The 27,173-nt window shown below is 43.5% G+C and overlaps 1 long non-coding RNA gene and 1 other non-coding gene across 2 annotated transcripts in view; one reads left to right on the forward strand and one right to left on the reverse strand.

Annotated features, from left to right (window-relative positions):
- The window catches only part of LOC115081093, a 243,198-nt gene that overhangs the window by 16,081 nt on the left and 199,944 nt on the right, over positions 1-27,173 (forward strand). Inside the window, exon 2 of the long non-coding RNA XR_003853728.1 lies at positions 25,954-26,043. This is a non-coding gene — a long non-coding RNA (uncharacterized LOC115081093). The remainder of the gene's footprint in view (positions 1-25,953; positions 26,044-27,173) is intronic.
- TRNAH-GUG lies at positions 15,754-15,825 on the reverse strand. Its single transcript has one exon. It is a non-coding gene; the product is annotated as a tRNA-His (tRNA).

The following is a 27,173-nucleotide window of genomic DNA, read 5'->3' on the forward strand; positions in this document are numbered from 1 at the left end:
AGCCAGAGTCTCTGTATGCAGTGTAACAAAGGAAAAAAAGAAAAATCACCCATCCTTATAAAACAAATCAAGAAATATAAAATCAATAGTAGCAAAACCAAACTAACAAAAAGAACAGATTATTTCAAAACAGCTGATGAATGGAATATCCAATAATTAAAAACTCATATCAAAAATTTTCTAGATACCAACAAAATATTTCAAAATAGCAGACAAAAAGGCCCAATAATTAAAAATAACAAGGATACAAAAAATGTTTTGCTCTGCATTCCTGGGAACATTTGATATCCAGGTGTCCTGAGATTGTTTTGAATTAGCAGGAGGGAGGGATGGTTTGCTTGCAACTTTCTCCTCTCTCTCTTTCAATTGCTCACATATAAACATGCTTTCTCTCTCTCACTTATATAGGTTCTTAATTACACATTTACAAACAAGCTGTCTGTCCTTTCATGCTTACACACACCCAGGCTTTCAATCACACACATAAATGCTGTCTTTTTTTCTCACACACAGACTCTTTCACATACTCACATGCTCCCTCTAAACCAGCTCTCAATCACACACAGACACACATGCTCGCTCTCTCTCTTACTTATACACACAGGCTCTTGATCATACATACACATGATCTCTCTCACACACAAAGGATCTCAATCACACACACACTTACTCTTTCACACAAACAGATTTTCAATCACAAACTTACACAGACAGGTTCTCAGTCATACACTTCCATTCATGCTATCTCTCACACACAGGCTCTCAATCACACCCATACTCTCTTTCACATATACAGGCTCTCAATCATTAACATAGATGCGGTCTCACTCACACACACACACACACACACACACACAGAGGGTTTCAAACACATGTGCTTGCTAGATAGTGAGTGAACTAGTGGCAGCAGCAGCAACCTCCTCCTCTTCCAACCCTAAAGGTAGCAGCAACCTCCTTCGCTTTTCAGCCCTCGCGGAGAAAGGAGGCCCATCGGCCGCGGGGGTTGACGTTGTTCCTCGTTTTACTCCGAGCCGCGCTACTCATTCTTCAGGCAGCAACTCTCTTCTCTTCTTCTGGCCGATGCTGCCCGCACTAGCACGGTCTCTTCTTCCCGCACATGCACCCGCTGCTCACCACTTCCTTTTCCGGACCGCGTTGGGGGGGGGGGGGGGGGGGGAGGGGGAAGAAGAGAGCATGCCGGTACCACTGACTCCAGCATTTTAAGCCCGGGCGGAGGACCTATTTCACTCGGGTAGGGGGAGCAGCAGGGGGACTGGGAAGTGTGGCGACACACTGCTGCTTTAGATGGTTTACTGCAGCTTGGTGGCCTCCAGTGAGCAGTGCCTCTACCCTGCAGCAATAACAGCAAATGGCAGACAGAGCTTCCAGCTTTGACTCAGTTGCTGTAACTATCTCCCCCACCACCACCCTTGGTTTAATGACCTTCAGCAATAGCAAGAACGGTTCTTCCAGTAGTTGAACTAAGTGGTTGCCGAGGGTGTCAAAGTTTTCTTTTGGGTGGGGGAGGGTCGGCTGCCAAAAGCTCTAGCTGCCCGGGCGTGGACTTGCCAATAGGCACACTAGGCCTTTGCTCAGGGTGGCAAAAATCTGGGCAGCAGCAGGCCAGCTGAAGATTTGCCACTGCCCAGCTGTGCTGAATTTCACTTACCAGAGAATAGCCCTTTGTTTTCTGCTCCGACCCCCTCCCCTCTCAGGGGCTGATGCAATATCAAGTACAGTAAAACGGGTGCTCATTATTGAGCACCCGTTTTCCTAACATGCGCACAGCCACCTCTCCTGGGTGCCCGATGTAATAGTTAAATGAGCTGGTGCGGTAAAAAGGACGTGCTAGGAGAGACGGCTGTGCACACACAACAGCATCGAGCGCCCAGACCAACACCAGTGGCTGGCCTGACCAAAGCTTCCCCCCCCCCCCCCACCATGGGCCAGTTCGTCTGGGTCAGACTCAGGGGTCGTATCTGAAATAGATTCTGAGGTCCATTCGCCAAAACAGCCCTTGCCAGACCCCAAATCCCCCCCTCCGGGCCAAGAACCCTGCCGGAGGACCTCCTCTGGCAAGGCTGCTCCAGATTGGTCCATTCACTGACATGTGACAGTGAATGGACCAATCGGCAGTAAATGAAGGAGTGAATAAATTAAATATTAATTCAGAAGGCTGTCCTGAAAGGGGATTGGTCCTTTCACTGACAAGTATCAGAATCCGCCATTTCAGGTACAGTACCCCCCAGGTCTGACCCAGACCAATTGGCGAATCAGGCCAATCTTTGGGGGAGGGGAGCCGGGTGAAGATTAACGCCTGCCTCTGAGCAGGTGTTAAATTTACGGTGGTAGTAGGAGACACACTAGGCAATCTCTTGCTTTGCGCGCCTCCTTGCATTGCTGGCCAATAGCTAATAGCCTCATCTACATGGAAGGGGTGATAGTAACAACAGTGCCTAGGAGCGGCAAAACCCTAAATCCGTCACTGCAAATGCTGTAAATGGCTGCTGGGTAGATTTGGGGGGTGGTGATGGAAAAAAAAGCTGGGGGCGTGATGGAGAGAGGGCGCTGGACAAGTGAGAATGGGGTGTTGAGAGAGGATTCTGGTCAGGTAGGGGGTAGAGAGAGGATTTCGGGCACTGCAAATAAGGGGTAAAGAGATTGGGGTGATGCTGCTGCGCTGAATAGGGAATGAAGGAGAGAAAGAGAAGGATGTTGGACAGGGGGATAGACAAAAGGGATTCTGGGCACTGAGGATGTGGCAAAGGGAGGTGGATGCAGGACCTGGCAGATGGTAAGAGGAAAGTGAGAGGTGGATGCTGAGTGGGGTGAGAGGGGGATTCTGTGCTACAGCTACCCCCAGACAGGCAGATGTGTAAGAGGGAGGGCACAAAATTGAAGGTTCACCTCTAGGGCTCCTAGTACTCTTGCAACAGCCCTGAGCATTAGTGCTGCAACCCCAAATAGAGAGAGAAAAAAGCAACAGGACTGATAGGCTTTTCACATCCCTTCACTCCCAGCCTCCAGCATTTCAGACTGTGGTCTCTCTGGAGGCAGCCTGTGTGTACCAACAGCAGCTCTGCTCTGCTGGTTTCCTCACCATTCATGCTTTTTTTCTATCAAGCTTTTGTTTTTTAAATGCATTTTTATTTTTTATTTTAACTCAAAGAGGCTTAATTTTTGTTCTTGCAAGGGATTTCAAATTTTGCTTTTTTTTTTTTTTGGTTGGTTGTTTGCTTTTTTTTCTGCAATTTTAATACCAAGAATATAAGAGAGAGAGAAAAAAATAACTGAGTGAGAACCAATGAGTAAGATGAAAGTTAGTAGGAGAGGATGTTTCTCCTTTTCCCTTCTGTGGTGATGCAGGAGGCTATGGGGAGAGTTGTTGTTGCAGAGAACAGCTGGTAGGTGGCGCTGTTGCTCTGCTCTCCAGCCCCGGAAAGCATGACAGGGGCAGCCAGCAACAGCAGCACCAGAAGCGGCTTCCAGGTAGTTGGAAGTACCCTGCATTGTAATCGCAGCAACCTCCGCTTACATCTCAGTCATAGCAGGAGAAAAAAACGTAACATTTCTCCTCGGGGTATTCACTAACTGAAAAAATTCCTTATACAACTCATTAGGAAAATCTTACCGACAACTTATATTAACACAGAGCATGAAATCAAGCGATGTGGCATTTGCATTGTAAAATGCCTTATCATTTTAGCAAGGAACATGCATAAAAATATATTTGAGGGCTGGAGTTTTCTTTTCTTTTCTTTTTTTTTTTACAATGTGTAATTGTGCCCACACATTTGTGAAGGAAAATAATATTACAAGCTGCACAAAAGTTTTCCAAGGCTGCCGAGCAATGAAATTGGACGAGCCCCCCCCCCATCAAACCCTTGTGGTGCGCCTGAACTGCGCTTTACGTTTTAGTCCTGGGGGAATTCTGCACTACTGCGGAGCATTGCGCAGAATTCCCCCCCCCCTGCACAGAATTGCCATTTTCTGCACAGAAAATAGCAGAGGAGACCCTGGCATACAGCGAACAGAGTGCATCCTGCGTTTGCTGCGGGACACGCTCTGTTCACGGTGAAGATGAAAGCCCTGGTGCGCCGTTCGCGGCAAAGAAGGAAGCCCCCCCCGTGTGCCGTGAATGGAGTGTGCTTCGCTCGCGGCAAAGATGGAAGGCCCCGATGAGAGAGAATGTGTGTGTGTGTGTGTATGTGAGGGGGAGTGGAGGGTGTAAGAGAGAGCATGGGAGGTAAGGGAGCGGGCGGGGGAGGGATGCTTGAGTGTGGGTTTCAGAGAGAGGGAGCCTATATAAGGGAGGGGGTGTGGGGGAGGGGAGGGTGAGAGAGCAGGAGGGTATGAGACAGCATGGGAGGTAAGAGGGGGGATGCTTGAGTGTGGGTTTCAGAGAGAGGAAGCCTATATAAGGGGAGGGGGTGTGGGGGAGGGGAGGGTGAGAGAGAGCAGAAGGGTGTGAGAGCATGGGAGGTAAGAGTGGGGGGATGCTTGAGTGGGTTTCAGAGAGAGGGGGCCTATATAAGGGGAGGGGGTGTGGAGGAGGGGAGGATGAGAGAGAGCAGGAGGGTGTGAGAGAGAGAGCATGGGAGGTAAGAGAGCGGGGGGGGGATGCTTGAGTGTGGGTGCCAGAGAGAGGGAGCCTAGATGAGGAGATTGTGAAGGAGTGTGTATGTGTGAGAGAGATTGGGAGCTCGTGTGTATGAAAAAAGGGTTGTGTGTGTGTGTGTGTATGAATGTTTATAAATGACCTGGAATTGGGAAAAAAAACAATTGAGGTGATCACATTTGCAAATAACACAAAATTATTCAAAGTTATTAAATCACAAGGGGATTGTGAGAAATTGCAAGAGGACATAGCAAAGCTGGGAGAATGGGCATGCAAATGGCAAATGAGGTTTAATGTGGACAAATGCAAAGTGATGCACTTAGGGAAGAGTAACCTAAATTATAGCTATATAATGCAAGGTTCCACATTAGGAGTCACCACTCAGGAAAAGGATCAAGGTGTCATTGTTGAAAATAACATTGAAATCTTCTGCTCAGTGTGCAGCAGCAGCCAAGAAAAGAATAGAGAATAAAACAGAGAATATCACAATGCCTCTGTATTGCTCCATGGTGCAACCTCATCTTGAGTATTGTGTGCAGCTCTGGCCACCACATCTCAAGAAAGATATAGCAGAATTAGAAAAGGTACAGAGAAGGGCGACTAAAATGATAAAGGGGATGGAACAATTCACCTATGAAGAAAGGCTAAAGAGGTTAGGACTCTTCTGCTTGGAGAAGAGACGGATGAGGGGAGATAAGATAGAGGTCGATAAAATAATGAATGGAATGAAACGAGTAAACGTGAATCAGTTGTTTACTCTTTCAAAAAGTACAAAGACCAGGGGACACACAATGAAGTTACTAGGTAATACATTTAAAACTAATAAGAGAAAATATTTTTTTACTCAATGCATAATTAAGCTCTTGAATTTGTTGCCAGAGGATTTGGTGAAAGCTATTAGTGCAGCTGCATTTAAAAAAGGTTTTGACAAGTTCCTGGAGGAAAAGTCCATTAACCATTATTAAGGGAGAATTGCAGAAATCCACTGCTTATTCTTGGGATAAGGAGCTTGGACTCTATCTACCCCTTGGGATCCTGCCAGGTACTTGTGACCTGGCTTGGCCACTGCTGGGAACAGGACACTGGGCTTGATGGACCTTTGACGAGTCTTATGTTCTTAGTTTTAATTATTGGGTGTTATTTGATATGTCTGCTGTTTTGAAATAGTTAATTGATTTTTGGGAAATGTTTAAAGTTTTTTTTATCCTTGCTGTTCTTATTTATTATATGCTCTATTTGTCACATGTTTTGAAATACTATTTTTTATTAGTATAATTTGCTATTTTGATGGATTTATGTTTCTTGAGTTTGTTTTATGAGGAATGGTCATGTTTCTGCTTTGCATTATTGCACTGCATATGAGTCTGGCTGGGAGATCTAGAGGGGGATGGGGAGCAAAACTACTGGGGACTGATAGGGATAGGAGAGTGAGACTGCTGTGGCTTCAGTTTCACTGAGATGAAGTGGAAATAATTTCATTTTCTCTGTACATATGAATATTTCTAATTTTTACAGTACAGGGAAAATGCAATTGTTTTATTTTTCTGCTGTTATACTGCAGGCAGGTTCTGGCTTTTTGAGGTTTCCAGTTCAACTTTTGTCTCCATGTTTCTCATTCTAATTTGGGGTCAATTATTCTGTTTGTGTTTTGCATGTGGGGCCAAGATGTTCTGCTAGCATGTAGTTTCTGTGTCCGGATATGTAGCAGTCCGACTTTTTCTTTTTCTTTTTTCACTTTGTACCTTCTAGTATAAGGACCCTTTGCTTTTCCTTACCAGAAGTCATGTACTATGTATTCTGAGGAGATTCCGAGATTTTAGTGAGTAGAGGCTGGTATTTGCTTCCCCCATGTGGGAGCAGGATGGTGTGCTCTAGCAATATATAAACCCTTACCATTATCTTAAGGCGTGGACGGTTCATTTGGATTTTTACATTGTTTTCCTAGGTTGCCCTACAATAGGACAGTCCTATCTTCACTGTTTTTTGGGAAAAGAACTCTAAGGGTCCTCTTCTCAGAGATCTAGGTAAAGAGAATTTGGATACATAGGGGTGGCATGGGCAGCTTGCTGCTAGTCCTGCCAATAAACCAGGTGAAGCGTGGCAGGTAGTGAGACCTAGCATGCTCACCACCTAGCAGGCTCTGTCAAATATTCCAGGTGACTCTCCTTCTATGCGGACATCATGGTCAGCTCGTCCCTCTGCTGGAACCAAGGGAAGTGAAGAAAAACTCCCATCAAGCTGCGACAGTCACCCTCCCAGTCCGCGCCTGGAAAGACCCTCTAAAACTGACAGCCCTAGCCTCGCCACCAGGAGGGTGGGCGGGAAGCAGGTCAATTGTCGAAAAGGACTGGCCTTCGGCAGCAGGGCCCTACTTGCACCATCCAACTCTGCCCACCCCCCCCCCCCGCATGTTCCGATTGGTTCTTGATTGCTGGCTGTCCCCATCCCTCTCTATGCTGCTGAGCAGCACTTCGCTCCAGCGGTAAGGAAGCAAGAGGTGCAGGTAGGGGGCAACATGGCCTGCAAGGACATACCAGCCATGCTAACACCACCCAGCTCAGCACTGGGCTCGTATAGCGTTGGTATAGACAGCCTGCTGCTAGCCTTGCCAATAAATTAGGTGAAGCATGGCAGGTAGTGAGTAAAAATGGCCGCAGCTTGATGTAACATACATCAAATACGGCGCAACCTAATACATATGGCTCCTACTTGAACATAGTGATATTTATTTATTTACATATTTTTCCCACCTAGAGAAGCAAACTGTGCTAAGCAGTGAACAATAAAAAAGAATCCAATATATTAGCAATTTAAAACTCGGTAATAAAATAAACAAACTATAAATTAACAAAGAAAAAAAAATCAAGAAAAAGCCTGTCAAAAATAGTAAGCTTTCAACTGTTTTCTAAAAAATTTGTAATCAGAGTTCTCAACTCCATCAGGTAACTCATTCCACAGCGCAAGTGTGGAAACAGCGAAACTCTGGTGCGAATAGTCTGAAGATAATGTTGCGCTTCCCGGCCGTGTTGGTGCCGTGGCCGGGCCTGCTCACCTGGCGTGCCCGTCTACCAGCTCCTCACTTGCGGCCTCCGCCAGCGCTGCTCGTCCGCAGTGTCCCCGGACGTGAGGAACGCTGCGAGGGGCCTTCTCCCTCGCAGCGTTCCTCAAGTCGAGGCTCGGCGTCCTCCATGGCGTCGGCCCTGCCCCCTAGCACACGCGCGGAACTCCCGGACTTTTAAAGGGCCAAGCATGGGAAACATCCGCGGTGCACCCCGATGACATCACCTGAGCCCTATATATAAGCAGGGCTCAGACTACTGCTCTTTGCCTTGGCAATCAGGTCGACACCGTTGGTGTGATAGTTTGCCCCTGTTCCAGTGTCTCCTGTTCCAGCGTCTCCAGTCCCAGCATCTCCTTGTTCCTGTGTCATTCCCAGGTGGTACTTTTCTGGATTGACTTCTTGGTACTGACCTCTGCCTGCCTGACTATTCTACTGCCTGCCACCTGGAACCGACCCTCGCTTGCCTCGACTATGCACGGACTGATTATGGTATTGACCCTCACTTTGTCTGACCTCTCTTGGACTGATACTCTGGCTCTAACCCTTGTGCTTCACTTGGACGCTCTCTTCTGGCCCCCAGTGACCTTGGGGCCAACGTACTTGGATAACAACTGTGGCTTCCATGTGGCTAGACCTGTCTCATTCGGAGGACCTCTCTGAACTGTTGCCTTTCCGAGGTCTCTGGAGCTTCTGGTTCAGGTCTAGCTTCTTCACTCTTCATCAGCCACGCACCCTTTCTCATGGTGGGCACACGTCTCTGATGCCTCTCCGGCAGACCACCGGAGGCCCACCTAAGTCCCGGCGGTCCAGGTGCCCAAGGGCTCAACCTGCGGAAACCCCGGGCTGTTATTGGTGAAGCTCCAGCTCGCCTCTGTCTCCTTGTGTGCTCCGCCTCCTGGTGGCAGGCGCTGTCTGGGACTGACCAGAATGCCGTACTAATCCTGCACCAGGCCAAGGGTCCACCTCCAGCGCAACAGATGATAGCTTTCAGCAGCAGGAACAAGTAAACCCTTATCAAGAGATCTTAAAGAATGTGAGGGGATATAACATATTAATTTATTAGACAATGCAACAGGGCCTGCAGAATAAAGGGCCTTATATATAAGAGTCATAAGTTTAAATTTAATCCTGTACTCAACAGGAAGCCAGTGAAGTTGGCCCAATGCAGAGGAGATATGTTCCCTGATGAAGTGAGATGTAATAAAATGCGCAGCTGATTGTGTAATAATTGAAGGGGAAATAGCATATACTTTGGCAATCCTGCATATAGTGAGTTGCAATAGTTTAATGTGGTCAAAAATTGAGAGCTGGAAGCAAATATTTCAGGGGATGAAGAATCTGAAACTTAAAAAATGCTGACTTAATAACAGCTCATATTTGAGGTTTTAAGCCAAAAACAGTCAAGCAAGAAACTAAGATCTCGAATTACAGGCGCAAAAGTAAGAGGTATCCCTACAACAGTATCTGGTAATAAGACTTGACCTGGATTTCTGCTCAGCATATAGCCTCAGTTTTGGCAAGATTGAGAGGAGGACCGTGTTGCTTAAGCCATAGCTTTATAACAGAAATACAGGTCACAATGGTTTCATAAACCTTAGCTGTTGAGGCATTAACTGGAAAAATAAGCTGTATGTCATCAGCATAAATTTTAAATTCCTCCACATATAATGAGATAATGTCACATAAAGGCTGCAAATATAAGTTAAACAGCATGGAGGATAAAGCAGAACCCTGCAGAACCCCCTTCTCAAGGGGCTTCCATGGAGAAAATGATTGGTTAATCTTAACTTGAAAGCGACGACTCGACAAATATGATTGCACCAAGAAAAAACAGTACATCCAATTCCCAAAGAGGGCAATTGGCCCAAAAGGATTGAATAATCTAAGCAATCAATTGCAGAGGAAATATCCAAGGACACCAAAATCAAGGAATTTCCTTGGTCAAACTGCAACAAAATATAATCAGATAGAGACAAAAGCAGCATTTCAGTACTATGGTTGGCCCTAAAGCCATATTGTTTTGAGGTAAAAGTTGCTTACTCTCTGAAAACTCAGTGAGTTGTTTCAGGACCAGCTTTTCTAACAATTTGGGCAAGATAGGAAGATTGGAGATAGGTCTATTCCTACTAACTGACTCAAGACTGGGATCACAGTAGCCTGTTTACAATAATCTGGAACCAGAAAGAGAGAGATTCCTTAATAGGCTAAACAAAAAAAAAAGTTTGCAGTGCCAGGAAGATAGTAATGGGACAATGATCAGGTGAGCAACTAGAGGACTGTATTTATTTAAGAGATACCTCTATTTATGTAGAATCAAGACTCTCAAAATCAGTCCAAAAACAACTCTCAGTGTCTAACTTGGAAGGGGCACTCTTAACTGTCAAAGAACCAGCGGCAGCAGTCAATCAGAAAGTTTTATCCAAACAATGTGAGGCAAAGGATTCACAATCTATGCCGATTTTAACTGTGGAGCTATCAGATGGCTGAGATAAACTATTGATGATTGAAAAGAGTTCCTGAGGACAATTAAGTGAGCATTGAAAACATGAAGAATAAAAAGACTACTTACAAGAATCGAATGTGGCTCAATACAGTGCATGAGCTGCTTTGTAATTAGTAACAGTGGATGTAGACTTAAGAGCATGCCAGAGTTGTTCAACTCATCGCATAGCACGCTTGGTCTTATTAAGCTAAAGTGAAAACCAAGGGACATGATGTCTGGTACGAAAATATTTAGTCTCTTTAAAAGTGGCAATACAATCCAGAACACTAATTGAAGTACTATTAAAGGAATTTACAATCTGATTAATATCATTTGAATCAAAATCCAGACTTGATGAAACAGAGACCCCTTCTGAGGAGAAAAGTTCAATATTAATAGGCCCACAAAATTTCTGTACAGTTGCCTCTTTTGGTAGCAGCAGAAATTTCTGGACCACAGTCATGGAAAGTGAAAGCAAAATATGGTCAGACCATAATACTGGGGGGGACCATTAATACTCCAACTTGAGACCCACGTCTCAGGAACCCATAGTAAAATTATTATGTGACCAGCACAATGAGTGAGGGAATTAATAAGCTGAGACAAACCCATTGAAGTAAGAAGGGAAAAAAACTCATCCATGCGGGATTTGGCCATATCACATGAATGTTAAAAACCCCTAATAAAACTATGTCTACATACTTCAGACAGAGTGTTGAAATGAACTCAATTTCCAAATTAAAACTAACAGAGTGAGGTCCTGGAGGATGGTAAAAAAAAAAAAAAAAAAAAGGCATATTGCCTGAGAGTGTACTTTAACGACTAGGCTTTCACAGACATCTGTGATAGCCTGTGGTAATAAAGACACTTTCAGCTGGTCCTTAAAAATCAAAAGAACACCCCCACCCCTTTTTAACTCTCTAGGAGTATGAAGATAAAGAGTAACCAGGAGGATATAACTGCTGTAAAAGAACATTGTCAGCTGCCGATTGCCAACTTGCAGTTATACAAAAATAATCTGGCTGAAACTCATGAAGATGAGAAAAAATATAATATTTTTTTTTGATAGACTGGACGTTTATCTAATAAAATGAATAACTAGTTCCAAAAGGCTTCTCTGGATGGGAACATAAATCCTGCCCACATAATGGATAAAGAACAGACTGATAACGAGGAACAACATTCTTGTGCCGAATGTAATTGGTATACATTCCTCTTCCCAACAAAACATGGATAGGGTAAAAGTTACAGATAAAATACTAGCATTAGACATATCAAAAGAATCACTCACTAATATTAAAAATGAAATTTTAAAAAATGCTAAAAACATTCCAAGTCAGGAAACCTCCTGTTTTTTGCTGCCAGCAGCCACCAACCCCATATGACCAACAGTGAATTAGCAAAAGAAGTTCAAAAATTGAGAGGGAGAATTTAAAAACCTCTCAAGGACAAGGGCAGGGCAAGCTAAGGGGTGATATAATACATAATGCTTCTAAGCAAGCTAATACAATGAGGATCCTATCAATAACACATACTGTCACCAAATTACATAACCGTTTGCCTTTTACACAGGGCTCCTTCTTCCCCCACCCTTCCCCGAGTCCAGCTCAATATCCTTGTGTTCAGCTCTTTCGGTCCTGGTCATTCAAGTGCATATGCTGGGCAACTAGCCCAATTTAGGGATTCTGAGCTGTGACATTATAAGGCCAAGTTCACCCAACCATGTGATCTTCAGTAATGCAAGACCTGTGCCTTTTAGTCATCTGTCCATCTGCTGGCCTGTGGGCTGACTATACAGCAGCAACAATCATAGGGTTCCCAGTTGGACCTAGTGGGCTCTGCAAAATATTCCAGATGACTTGCCCTTTATGCTGACTTCATGGGGGACTCGCCTCGCCACTGGACCCAAGGGAGGTGAAGAAAGATTCCTGCCATAGTCGAGGACAGCAGCTTCGCTTCTCCTCATTCCATTCCATTACTGCAGCTAGGGAACCACTCCTGCTTACAGAATATTATGATTGGAATTCAAGAAAACATCAAGATCAATGTCAGATAGGTGCACACCATCAGCCTGGTACAGGCCCGGACAGTTGAGACCGTTGACATCATGTGCAATCACAAATTTGGATACCTCCCAGTTGACTTATCTCCGTGATTTATCAATGGCTTTGGGATTATTTCCCCCCCTGCCTAACCCAGTGAGGGATTATATTAGACCAGATCAAGGTTATCAGGAAGATAGACTGGACTTGGAGCCCATCCGCCTTCATCTGGGTGATCAATTCCTTATTAATGACTGAACAAAGATCATTCCCCCCTAGGGGAATCAAAATTGTGGTGAGTAATGGGGATGAACTCCTGGCCTCAAGAAGAGCCGGGATCAACTGAGCCCATCGCATACCTCTGTTACTCAACCAGCACAATCTGACTACTCTTGTGGCAAGATGAAGATGCTTGTCCTAGGGGCCATTCATGCTCGCCTACCGGCCCAGAAAATGAAAGAATGACCACAGAGCCACAACCATTTTTAAACAGTCTGTAAGAAAAAAAAGGGGTGGGTCAAATTAAGCTCAAGGTGAGAGGCTGAAGATCACCACCACCTGATCCTCGCTGGCTCTGTCTAAGCTGACCCTACGTCTATACTATTTCCTCACCCAAACATAGCCTTATATAAGTAGAATGCCAGCACCCAATGTGCTTAATCAGCTCAGACAGCAGGTCTTGGGTGGTTGCAAAAGTGGCTGCACTGATCCAGAATGAGTGGGAGCTAAAAAATTGTGGGTGAAGCTCAACCGCTGTCACACATTTTTTAAAGACTACCCTGAATTGGAAGGATGACAGTGGGCTTAAGTCTATGTGAACAAGCCAAAATAACTCTCCTTTTGGCATAACTTGCTGATTGGCTATGGAGCAGGTAGCCAGCTCTCTTGCAAGCCAGAAGCAGATCAGTTAGCCTCTGCCCAGCTGATCTGTCTTGGATCTTTGAATGCACATGATCATCTTTCTGTCTAAGACTTGCACAACCTGCCACAGAAGACCAGTAGACCCTGCATAATCATGTGCTGGAGGGACCAACTCACTTACCCAGAGGACCCCAAAAAAAGGCAAATGAAAAGCCTACATGGAATAAAGCAGCCTCGGAAGATGTGGAGCAAACAGATCCTGCTGCTTGTAGAAGGCTGATCAAAACATTGTGAGTGATGGGTTGGCGCATATCCCCATGCATGTTAACTCTAGCTTCCCTGGCAAAACCTTGCACTAGCTTTTTGACCAGGAAGGATTTTTTTGAGTCCAGTTGTCTACACAGTTTCACAAAGAATGCCACTGCGGCCATGCTTGCCACCAGACTGTCATGAGACTAGCCCATATGCTCAGCACATGTGCCAAATCCACGAGCTGACTGGAGGTCACAGGAAGCAATTTGCAATATCTCTTTTCCAGATGTAACTCCGGAATCGCTTCTAGCCCCTTATATACAACGTTCATGTACTCAGGACCACTTATGCCTTCAGCAGCTTGATAGTCCATGCAGGATAATGTCCCAGAGGTGACCTGGTATTCAGGTAGGACACTCTTCTGCTCCCTGAAACGAGAACACTGAGTCCAGAATAAAGCATTGCGTATGCCATTGACAGCACCTGAAACATGCCAAGTTGTTAAATTTGCTTCCCTACACCCCTCAAGTACATCTGGTTCAGAAGAGTATCAAGAAGCTTTGGGCAATTCTGAAGTTGCATTCAGTATTTCAGTATGGTCTGACTTAATCTTCGAAATAGCTTGGTACATTCAGCATTTTATTCATCTAATCCTGCTAGAAATGATGGTGTTGTGGACCACTTTCCATGTCAGCATTGCAGCACATGCCAATTTTCTTTTCACAGTAGCAGCACCTTTGTGCCTCATCCAAATCCAAGCCCTTAAAGATGTGGAAGTTGATAGGCTGGTGGCATTGAAATTACTGCCAGCCCATGAGTACCTGCACCTTTAAGGTGGCAAACTTGGATAGGAATGATTAATATTCTCCTACTTCACCCTTTAAAGATATTCCTAGAACAAAACTACCTAACGCTACTTGACAGACGCAGCGCTGTACAAAAACATATAAGAAACAGTCCCTGCTCAGTAGCACTTACAATCTAATCAAGACAAATATACAGAGCAAAAGGGACTTGGAGAATTTTATTTATTAAAAGAATGGTTAAAGATTAATGAGGCTGTAAGCAGGACAATCAAGATTAAGATTTAAAAACAGCCTAACAAAGGTGAGTTTTTAGATGGGATTTAAACAAGGCAAGAGAGGGAGCTTGATGCTCCAACTCAGGAAGTCTAATCCAAGAATACGGTGCAGCCAGGTGGGAAGCACGCAGTCAGGAATTGGTGGTAGAGGAGAAGGGCATCTATAGGCGTGACTTGCCTGATGAGCAGAATGCATGAGAAGTGGTTTAGAGAGAGATAAGAGAGGAGAGGTAGTAAGGAGCTGCAGAGTGAAGGCTCTTGTAGGTGCATAAGAGGAATTGTATGCGGGAATGGATAAGGAGTCAATGTAGTGACTTGAGAAGAGGGGTTATATGGGTGTAGTGACTGTGGCGAAAGATGTCATGCAGCTGAAATTTGGATAGATTGTATTGGAGAATGAAGGCTCCCTGAGAGACCTGTGAGGAGCTAATACTTAATGAATTACTGAACCACACTCAGAGCCTAGAAAATAATTTCTCTCCAACAGGGAATTCTGGACTTTCAAAAGGATTAACATTCGTAGAGGAGAAGTAACCGTTTAAGCCCTATTTGAGGTGTGGTCGCTGGGGACCTGTGATGTAACACTAGCTCAGGGATTACACATACTGAATATGTGCATCTGCTCAACATGGACAAACCTCAACTGAGCAAATGGATGAGCCAATTTGTTTTTTTGTCTGCTGTCATCTATTATGTTACTATGTAAGTTATTAAAATGTTCAGCAGGAGATACAGTATATAACAGTATCAGAATAAAACTTGTCTGCTGCTAAATGTAAATCCATAAAATGAAGAAAGGTGAAAGCAGACAACATCAAACGGCAAAGGGCAATACTTTATCAGCATTATTTCAAGAACTTCTTTGCTACTGGAATAAAGCGATTTGCTTCTAACATATTTTGTGGAGACATTTCTTCATTTCGTGGATTTACGATTAGCTGGTGTGCTTGTCGCTCCTCTTATTTGCTGTTCCTAATTGTAACCATTTCAAAACTGAAAGTAAAAAGGAAGTATTGATTACTGCTAAACTTCCTCATCCCCCAAGGATCCTAAATATATAACATAAGTAAAATTTGTTGTAGCATGAACTATCTTACAAGATTCCATAAATCAGTCAGGGAAGAAAATATGCAGTATCTATTTTGATTTACTGGCAGAAACAGGAAACCTTATGTTGTAAGTGCCATATCTGTTAGGGCTTTCGTTTGTCTTCTTTGTAATCATTCAGTTCTTCTGTTTACTAATTGTAGGATTTCTCCTAAATACAAAATCTTAGTGATTTCTGCATGCCTAGACTTAGTATTAAGAAGCTAAAAACTGTCCCCTCTATGCCGTGCGAGGAGAAGCATTTTCTCCTGCCGTGACTCGGATTCGAACCGAGGTTGCTGCGGCCACAACGCAGAGTACTAACCACTATACGATCACGGCCAGCTACTGGGGAACTGGTAGTTTCTTTGCTCATGCTACAGTTGAACTGATCTGTATCCTTAGAAACAGCACCACCTGCTGTTTTTAGTAAGCAATACATTTTGCCAGATGCTGCTAAAATAAAAAGTAACAACCATGTGAAAGGTAAAATCTCTTGAAGAAACTAAAGCAAAGAAAAATACACCGGCTTTTCAGACTTCCTCTTTGGCTCCCATTCCAAACAAACATGCATTGAACTTGAGCACATGTTTTATTCAAGAAGCAAAGAAGGAGCGCTACTGCACGCAATCAATCAAATCAAACAGACGAATGTGCAGAAAAATGTTAATGTCCACACACAATTTGAAACAAAAAGTTATTATTTTAGACAGCAAACTCCACAGTGTTGTACAATGCAACAGTTCAAGAAGGGGTCCCCCGACACGGACCCGTGTTTCACCGCGAGGCTGTGTCGGGAGGGACAAGGCAATATTTTATTTTTTCTAGAAAGTGAAACAAAGGAAAAATTACAAAAACAATTTAACAAATAGTGGACAAAGCAGATAACAGCAGTCCTCAATCAGTGACTAAAGTTTCATAACAGAACTAAGAAAAAATTCCTAAGTACTTAGTACCTTACACTAAACAATTTACATATTGGCAATAAGGGAATTACCCAGTGATAAACGTGGTAACTAGACGGACATCAACGAAACACAATACAGTGAAGTTACTCAAAAACAGTGGTATAGAAAAATTAGGGAGTATGGAACAAGACTGCAGGCACGGGAATATAGAAATTAGTAAAGCAAAAGGACAAGTAATTAGCATGAGTAATTAAACAACCAGACATCAAAGGAAAATCGGCAGCATTTCAACGAACCAAAACAAAAACAAAGGGGTGACAGCAAACTGAGAAATTTAAAGGTACCTCTAATGATTTTCATGAACAGCGTCACCGGGAGTGCAATGCGGACGTGAAAAACAAGGCTATTTAACTTTAAACAAAATGGCGCGAAAAAATCTTTAAGCCAATCAGAAATCAGAGGAACATGTCAGACGTGAAGGAGAACTACAAAAAACGAGTCAGCAACCAATTAAATTGTAGAGAAGGGACCTGAAGGTGGACTTGAGCAAAAAACTCTGACAAAAAATTGAACAGGAACAAAGGGGTGACAGCAAACTGAGAAATTAGGAGGTGCCTATAATAATTTACACGGACGGCGTCACTGTGTGTGCAAAGTGAACATGAAAAACAAAACTATTTAACTTAAAACAAATATTTGATTTTAACCAAATTGGCGAGAAACATTTTTAAACCAGGATCTTTACTTTTTACAAATGTATTCACATAGAAAGCTTTCGTTATAGTTGGTATACATTTTTCTGGTATCCCCAATATTTGTACCACATATGATCTAAACAACTCTATTGGACTTATTTTATCCATCTTAGGGAAGTTTGTAACCCTCAAATTAAAAGCACGGGTATGATTTTCTAAAAATTCAAATTTTCTTGGAATTTCTCCTTCTGCTTTTATTTGTATATTTTGAACTTTCTCAATTTGCGTTACTCGATTTTCTTCTTCTGAGTTTCTAACACTTCTGAATTTCTTTTAACTACTACATTAGTTTCCTGCACTACATCAGCAAGTTTCATAATGGATGCATCTAGTTTGGCAATATAAGTCCACAATGTTTCCATTGTGATGTTTCCAGGTTTTATAATAACATTTTGAGATCTCTTATCCAATTTATTCCCCTTTTGTTGATTAATACTTTGTTCCAATCCCTTGTTGACTTTCGGGGTACTCTTCTGGTCCGGTGTAAATGATTGAATACTATCAACCCCCAATTCAGATGATATTTCTGTTATGTGAATTTCTTCCTGAGAATCTTGATTTCGCTTCTGCTGGGATATTCGTGGTAACTCTTGGGGAGTATCCCCACTGTTACCCGGTGGAGATGGTATATCAGGCGCCCCCAGACTAAGTGAGATGTCTTCAGCCATAAGTTGAAGTTTTTGCTCCAAAACTTCAACTAACGCGGCTCCCTCCACGGGGTTATTCTGGGGGGGGGGGGGGGGTTTAACCACTCTGACACTGTTCTCTGAGTCGATTCAGATGAGACACTGAGAGAAGGCCTTATCTTAGCCTTTCTCTTAGTGTGCGGCATCTTATTTTTACTATGTAACTAAACAAGGAAATAACGTAAATACAGAGTAGTCAGGTGGTTATCCTACTACTTTAGTTACTATCTCCTGGGAGGTATTGAGAGAGATTAAAGCCTACCTGGTTCTGTTTTTTTTTCCCGGAGGGTCCATAAGAGTCCACCAGCAAACCTGCCGAACCGGTCGAAGCCGGTCAAAGCCGGGCGCCCCTTTGGTGCGCGGCTTCGGCAGCGTGCCGTTGGCAGCTACGCACCGGAGAGCGCCCTTTAACCACCTCTTCCGGCTCCTCCTTACGGCGTGGCAGGTATTGATTGGCTGTTGTTTCCATCAGGGCACTCTAGGCTGCCCCCGGGAGTCCAAGTCACAATCCTGCGGCAACAAATAGAAGAAAAGCTGTTCGCGCTTCCAGGTAGGCAGGCTCTCTCCACCTCAGGAAAAACGCCGAAGGAGAGCCCCTTTAACCACCTCTTCCGGATCCTCCTTACGACGTGGCAGGTATTGATTGGCTGTTGTTTCCGTCGGGGCACTCTAGGCTACCCCCAGGAGTCCAAGTCACAATCCTGCGGCAACAAATAGAAGAAAAGCTGTTCGCGCTTCCAGATAGGCAGGCTCTCTCCACCTCAGGAAAAACGCCGAAGGAGAGCCCCTTTAACCACCTCTTCCGGCTCCTCCTTATGACGTGGCAGGTATTGATTGGCTGTTGTTTCCGTCGGGGCACTCTAGGCTACTCCCGGGAGTCCAAGTCACAATCCTGCGGCAACAAATAGAAGAAAAGCTGTTCGCGCTTCCAGGTAGGCAGGCTCTCTCCACCTCCTTCTTGTTTTAAAACTTACTTCAGCCCTGGGGCCTCCGCCCCACCCCGCTCCCTTCCCGCCCCTTTAGTAAAGCCCCGGGCCTTTTGAAAATTGGCCCAGCACGCATAAGCCCTCCGAAAATCCGGCCCTCAATCTCCCATACCAAAACAGCAAAATCTTTCAGTATCCAAAAACTAACAACCTTACTTATAAAAAAGCAAAACTGCAATTCTTACACCAGGCCCTAAAATATTAATACATCTCCTATTAGGAAAACAGAAAAAGCCAAGCTGCTATAGATCCCTACACAGAACCTACATATTAGCAGAATACAAACAGGTATTTGGCTGGTTTGGTCAGTCACAGATTTTGAGGTTCCGTCTCTTCCTTAAAAAGAGTTCAGAGTTGTAGTACTATTTATTTCAGGTCTCCCAGTAGAGATGGTGATTTCTCCTATTCTTGTGATCCCCAAGAAGAATGGCAGACTTTTATTAGGCGGTTCCCCACATAGATATACATGGACGTTCCCTTTTATCCCCGTCATTTTCCTTGATCCCTAATTGGCAGCTATCAAGCTCTTGCCTTGTGTTAAACAGAACTCCAGATACCTGTTAGTCGAATAAAAGGCCTCTCTGTGTATGGAGGGAATCTTGTTTCTTCTTTAGTCAGATGTCTGACTATTCAGGGCTGATTTGGAGCAGGAAAGCCCATGATTATGCAGGTATGGAAACCCTATGCTAACTTATGATTATCTTAAATAGACCTTCCTATTCCCTAGAATAGGGAAGCCCTCCAAAAATCAAAGTGACTTTATGGCCTTAGACGTTATGGCCTTGAGTTCTCACTTCTGGAGTCCAGTTCTCCCATTTACAAGTCTGCCCTGAGCATGGTCCATTTACAGGTCCTAGTTCCAGAGCAATGTGCCTGAATGTAGTACTTTAGGTACAGACACATGTGTATCTCATGCAGTTTGCTGTCCTCTCAGTATCCCAGTATTGCAACGCTATTTTTCCCTCTCTCTAGGTAGGTTATAAGGAGCCTGAGCTGGTAGTTTTTTCACAGTTGCCTCCTGTCAGGAATAAATCTTGAGTCTCCTTTATGGTTCTTTTGTGCCATAGGTGTGAGCTTTATAGATTGAGAGGAGAATTATGATCCAGAACAGCTGACGCAAGGCCAGGAATCCTTGTGCAGAACCAATTCATCCAGGTCTATGCCTAGTGGAGAACCAATGGGTCCAGCTGTCAAGCATTCCAGAAATCCTGGCTTCTAGCTCAGAAGGCAGCCAAGATGGTGGCAGTCAGTGTAACACCATAGGCTGATGTGAACAAACTAAGGGAATCTAGTAGTCCTCAGGAACCATGGTAAGTGAGTCAGATTTGGTTTGGAACAGAGTGCCCCTGCAGGATCTAGCAGCAGCTCACATGGCCAGCAGGCAAATGTTTTGAGCTGACACTTCTGAGACCCTGAAGTTTAGGGACAGGCAGTAGTGGCCTTTTCCCTATTTGGAGTCAGGTGGGATTAGGGTGACCAACTGCCTGGTTTTGGACCGGACAGTCCGGTTTTCAAGCTAATTGTACAGCGTGCGGTTACAGAGGTAACCGGACATTGTAATGTCTGGTCAAAGCTGCTTGCAGGAGGAAGAGGGAGGCATGCAGAAGAATTTGTGGCTGCATGCTGGAATGGAAGTCGTAGCTAACTTTACTGCCTCTGCTTCCTGCAGATGGATCAGTCGTGCTGCCTCTTCCCAGCCAGGATTTACATTGCCTGCCACCACAGCCGTGTCTCAGCCCACCAGAACTGCAGCGTCTTCTTTCCATTTCACTGCGGCTGTCTGAGAAGCTGCTCCGCTGGTTGCTGTGCTGGTGCCTGCCTGCTGCTCACTGTAGGCTGTGCCTTCCTCCCTCCGATCTCATTTTGCCAAAGCCGCTTTATCCTCACATTGCTCTAGGCAGGCAGCCCTAACCCCTTCCCTCCTTCCCCCTTGCCTGTGTTCTTTGTTTTCTGTTCTACATCCCTTGCTGGTACCCTCCTTTCACCCGACCAAAGGCTGGTGACCATTTTCTCTTCTCCTGGCTGTAATCAGAGACAGCCAGACAAACCATCTAGGTAAATAGTAATTGTTTGCAAAGAAAAAAAACCCAGAAGCCACCTAAATTTGTCAATTAGCAAGTTGGAATTACTTGGCATTAAACTAAAACATGTAGAGGTCAATTTTCAAAGCTGGCCATTTAAGTAACTTAGCTGGATATAACTTATCTGATTAAGTTACAAGGGTTACTCAGCAGCACAGCTATGCCACTGAAAATACATGTTTATATTGCGTTTAGCTGAATAAGTTATAACTGGCTAAGTTTAGACCTGCTGTATGAGACATCGAAGTTAGCCGCATAACTTACAGGGCTAGCCAGATAACTTGTATGGCCAGCTCCCTCAGCCCCGATCTGCCAACTACACACCCACATAAGAACATAAGAAATTGCCATGCTGGGTCAGACCAAGGGTCCATCAAGCCCAGCATCCTGTTTCCAACAGAGGCCAAACTAGGCCACAAGAACCTGGCAATTACCCAAACACCTAGAAGATCCCATGCTACTGATGCACTGATGCAATTAATAGCAGTGGCTGTTCCCTAAGTAAACTTGATTAATAGCAGTTAATGGACTTCTCTTCCAAGAACTTATCCAAACTTTTTTTGAACCCGGCTACACTAACTGCTCTAACCACATCCTCTGGCAACAAATTCCAGAGATTTATTGTGCGTTAAGTGAAAAAGAATTTTCTCCAATTAGTCTTAAATGTACTACTTGCTAACTTCATGGAATGCCCCCTATTCCTTCTATTATTCGAAAGTGTAAAAAACCGAGTAACATCTACTCGTTCAAGACTTCTCATGATCTTAAAGACCTCTATTATATCCCCCCTCAGCCGTCTCTTCTCCAAGCTGAAAAGCCCTAACCTCTTCAGCCTTTCCTCATAGGGGAGCTGTTCCATCCCCTTTATCATTTTGGTTGCCCTTCTCTGTACCTTCTCCATTGCAACTATATCTTTTTTGAGATACGGCGACCAGAATTGTACACAGTATTCAAGGTGTGGTCTCACCATGGAGCGATATAGAGGCATTATGACATTTTCCGTTTTATTAACCATTCCCTTCCTAATAATTCCTAACATTCTATTTGCTTTTTTGACTGCTGCAGCACACTGAGCCGACGATTTCAATGTATTATCTACTATGACGCCTAGATCTCTTTCTTGGGTGGTAGCTCCTAATATGGAACCTAACATCGTGTAACTACAGCAAGGGTTATTTTTCCCTATATGCAACACCTTGCACTTGTCCACATTAAATTTCATCTGCCATTTGGATGCCCAATCTTCCAGTCTTGCAAGGTCCTCCTGTAATGTATCACAGTCTGCTTGTGATTTAACTACTCTGAATAATTTTGTATCATCCGCAAATTTGATAACCTCACTCGTCGTATTCCTTTCCAGATCATTGATATATATATTGAAAAGCACCGGTCCAAGTACAGATCCCTGAGGCACTCCACAGTTTACCCTTTTCCACTGAGAAAATTGACCATTTAGTCCTACTCTCTGTTTCCTGTCTTTTAACCAGTTTGTAATCCACGAAAGGACATTGCCTCCTATCCCATGACTTTTTAGTTTTCGTAAAAGCCTCTCATGAGGGACTTTGTCAAACGCCTTCTGAAAATCCAAATACACCACATCTACCAGTTCACCTTTATCCACATGTTTATTAACCCCTTCAAAAAAATGAAGCAGGTTTGTTAGGCAAGACTTCCCTTGGGTAAATCCATGTTGACTGTGTCCCATTAAATCATGTCTTTCTATATGCTCTACAATTTTGATCTTGAGGATAGTTTCCACTATTTTTCCCGGCACTGAAGTTAGGCTCACTGGTCTATAGTTACCCGGATCACCCCTGGAGCCTTTTTTAAATATTGGGGTTACATTGGCCACCCTCCAGTCTTCAGGTACAATGGATGATTTTAATGATAGGTTACAAATTTTAACTAATAGGTCAGAAATTTCATTTTTGAGTTCCTTTAGTACCCTAGGATGCATACCATCCGGTCCAGGTGACTTGCTACTCTTTAGTTTGTCAATCTGGCCTACTACATCTTCCAGGTTGACAGTGATTTCGTTCAGTTTGTCTGACTCATCACCCCTGAAAACCAACTCCGGAACTGGTATCTCCCCAACATCCTCACTAGTAAACACGGAAGCAAAGAATTCATTTAGTCTTTCTGCAATGGCCTTATCTTCCCTAAGAGCCCCTTTAACCCCTCGATCATCTAATGGTCCAACCGACTCCCTCACAGGTTTCTTGCTTTGAATATATTTTTAAAAGTTTTTATTATGAGTTTTTGCCTCTATGGCCAACTTCATTTCAAATTCTCTCTTTGCTTGTTTTATCAATGTTTTACACTTAACTTGACAATGTTTATGTTTTATCGTATTTTCTTCAGATGGATCCTTCTTCCAATTTTTGAAGGATGATTTTTTGGCTAAAATAGCCTCTTTCACCTCACCTTTTAACCATGACGGTAATCGTTTTCTCATGTTATGCAGCTAACTTTTATGTGGCTAAGCGGCGGCCGCTGAACGTACGTGCATATTCAGTGGGTGCTACTTAGCCACATAAGTTACACTTCGGCTAAATAGTGCTGAAAGCACTTTGAATATTGACCTTGTAGTGTACTGCCGTGACCCTCTCCCTCTGCCTGTACCAACTTCCTGGCCCTCTCCCTGCCCAGTATCTCCCACACTCCCCTTTTCCTGCCCTGACCCCCATCTCCCATTTCCCTGCCTAGTATGTCCCATCTTCCCTCATATCTTTCGTTGAGCTGCCCAGTACCCCAAGGAGCATGGCTGGCCATTTGTGGAGGAGGGTACTTTCTGGGATGACATGACTAGCCAGCGGAGCCAGCAGCTAAACAGGGGATAAGGAGCACTCATGCCAGTACAACAGTGACATGCAGTGCAGGCACCCAGCCCCTGATGCAGTGCATCAGGGCCTCCCCCTCACAAGCTTTGCATCCTGTGCAGTTGCTCACCCCTCCTGGCAGCCCTGGCTTTCCTCTCTTTCCTCCTCACTACCCAGCATCCCTCTGAGAGCATGTGTTAGAGAGGGAGAGAGGAAGCATGTATATGTGAGGAATGGATCATGTCTGTGTGGGTGAGAGTAGGTTTGTGAATGACTGAAAGGGATTGTGTGTGTGTCCATATGAGAAAAGGAACGTGTGAAAGAATGAATGTGTAATTATATGGAGAAAGAAGAAAATATTTGTATGACCTCCTTCCCTCCCCCCCCAAATAATTCACAACAATCTCAAGGTGACTGGAAAGCAAATGTTCCCAGGCATGGAGAGCAGAGGACATTTTTTAATCCTTATTAGTTTTAACTATTGAACGTTGTTCGATGTATCTGCTGTTTTGAAATTCTTGATTTTGTTTGATGCTTTATATGGTTTTTTTGTCATGCAACAAGTAGCTGAAATGGTATTAGGATCCATTAGATTCCCAAGTGACTGAGCAGGTTTTTCAGCATCAAACTGTTTATACTTTGATGGAGTAAGTAAGATAAGATGGTAGGAGTCCCTCAACTGTGCTTTTTTTCATCATATTGATATTGGTTTTCATTCTGAAAGGAAATACCTCCAAATAGATTTGAATTCTGCAAGCGTTCGGTATTTATTTATTTAAAATCATTTATCAACCAGTACTCCAGCGATTGCAGCGGCTCACAAATAAAAACATACATAATATTTCAACAGAGGCATAAATCAATATAATAATGCAAAAATAATCTGGAAGAAAACAAGCTCAAAAACATTACTGTTTCTCTTGCTAAGTGGTTTCCTCAAAAGCTAATTTAAATAACCACATTTTTAATGCTTTCTTGAAAGCTTTTGTATCTGCTAGCGCACATAGGTATTCAGGCATTTTGTTCCACATTATTGTATGGTTTCTCACGTCACCTAAGTGTGTTTGCGGAATACTTGATACCACGTTCTGGCCGGATAATACATTATCTGGCTAGTATTTAGCTGGATAAGTCTTTTAAATATGCAGCTAAGTCTTTTAGATGGATAACTTTCCCGTTATCCCTCTAAATGGCTTTTGAATATGTACCCCAGTGAGTTTTGAGTTGGGCTCAGAGTTATTACATGTGTACTACTAAACATTTATATAGCACTACAAGGTGCATGCTGCTCTATAGAAACACTGAAGAGTTAGATTCATATTCAATGTGAAGTGCGCCTCTGTATCTAAGGAATGTTTTTATAGTTTTTTTGTGTGTAATTATTTTTATTGGGTTCCAACAAAGAAGCAGATTAAACAGATCATTGCAGTGGTAAAGCATTTCCATCATGTATACACTGATAAGCATACATAGAGATAGGCCTGCATCAGAGATATACACATATAGAAGAATAAGCAAACATATAATCAGAAAGGTGAGATGATTGACCTTCTATCAAGCGAAAATTATTGTGGTTTTTCCCAACCCAGCCAAACCTTCCCCTTTACCACATTCTAAGAACCCCAACATCCCCCCCCTCCCCTCCCTAAAGACACCGTTCAATGAGGTTACAAAAACACAAAAACACACACACTTAGGACTGTATGCGAAATTACATCGTACATTTTAAAATATCAAGTATTAAGTATCACCAAGTCTCACCAAGGAGAATGTAACCAAAGGCGAAATAAGGCGAATTAACATATGGGCCATACTGAGCCGTATCTATATCTGCCAATCCCCCTGAGAAGAACTGACAAACAAAAAATAAAAATGAAACATATAAATAAGAATAAGAATAAAAATGTAAATAAGATAAAAAGATCAAAATAAAAATATTACGAAGAGCTGGAGTCTATGGAGGCTGCAAGTCGCCTTTCGAATGAAGCAGACTGATAAAAGGGGACCAGAGCGCTTTGAAACAATCCTGTTTGCTCTTGGGATATAAGTCTAGCATGGCGTCCGTCCATTCCAAAAGTGAAGGAGGAGTCGAAAGAATCCAGTGGCGAAGTATTATCCGTAAAGCAATCAGTCGACTCTTGTGTAAAAGGAATGTTTTTATAGTTTAATAAGTTCAGAGTTCTACTGATACAATGAAGGTCATTTTGAATGTTTTCTCCATGTTTGCTTTCCAAGGTCAACTCGTTCAGAGCTAATCATAGCCCAAGGGAGTAATGAAGCAAGTCTTTGTGAAGGAGGCAGAGGGTTAAGAGAGTTGAATACCTGGTAATATTTGCGCTTTTTAATGTCCATACTTTCTCTATTCTTTCTCTCTCACTCACTGTTTCTATGACATTCCCTTGTTGTACCTTCAGCAATCCTATTGACATGACAGGGGTATCAAAACATCCTTGTAGACTTTTTTTTATTACGTGTTCATTATGGCGAACATAACTCAAAATGGTGCTTTGTGCAAAGGAGGGTTTTTTTCCGGTTTAAATATGTAAACCACTTTTTAATGACGATTGAAGATCAAAGGAAGTTTAGTCAGCCAGCAGTGGAGTCAAAGGATTTTCTGCCATCTTTGAATACCCCTCAACAACATAAGTGCTTGCACCCTAATAGGTTCTTAGCTTAATATCCAATGATCCGCACTTAAAGTGAGATGCCTGAATCAAATCCACTCAATTGGACATAAGCACTTTAATGTCAACAGAGACATATGGTAGAGACTGGAATAGGAAATATTTAGAAACATAGAAATGAAATGACGGCAGAAGAAGACCAAATGGCCCATCCAGTCTGCCCAGCAAGCTTCACACACTTTTTTCTCTCATACTTATCTGTTTCTCTTAGCTCTTGGTTCTATTTCCTTTCCACCCCCACCATTAATGTAGAAAGCAGTGATGGAGCTGCATCCAAGTGAATATCTAGCTGATAAGTTAGGGGTAGTAGGGGTAGTAACCGCCGCAATAAGCAAGCTACACCCATGCTTATTGTAGTAACCGCCGCAATAAGCAAGCTACACCCATGCTTATTGTAGTAACCTCCGCAATAAGCAAGCTACACCCATGCTTATTTGTTCTACTCAGACTATGTTATACAGCCCTTATTGGTTGTTTATCTTCTCCCCTGCCGTTGAAGCAGGGAGCTATGCTGGATATGCTTGAGGTATCAGTTTATTCTTCTCCCATGCTGTTGAAGCAGAGAGCCATGCTGGATATGCATCGAAAGTGAAGTATCAGGCACATTTGGTTTGGGGTAGTAACCGCCGTAACAAGCCAGCTACTCCCCGCTTTGTGAGTGTGAACCCTTTTTTCTTCTCCCCTGCCGTTGAAGCAGGGAGCTATGCTGGATATGCGTGAAGTATCAGTTTTTTCTTCTCCCCTGCCGTTGAAGCAGAGAACTATGCTGTA

The sequence above is a fragment of the Rhinatrema bivittatum genome, chromosome 1 (assembly GCF_901001135.1).
Source record: "Rhinatrema bivittatum chromosome 1, aRhiBiv1.1, whole genome shotgun sequence".
Taxonomy (NCBI): Eukaryota; Metazoa; Chordata; class Amphibia; order Gymnophiona; family Rhinatrematidae; genus Rhinatrema; species Rhinatrema bivittatum.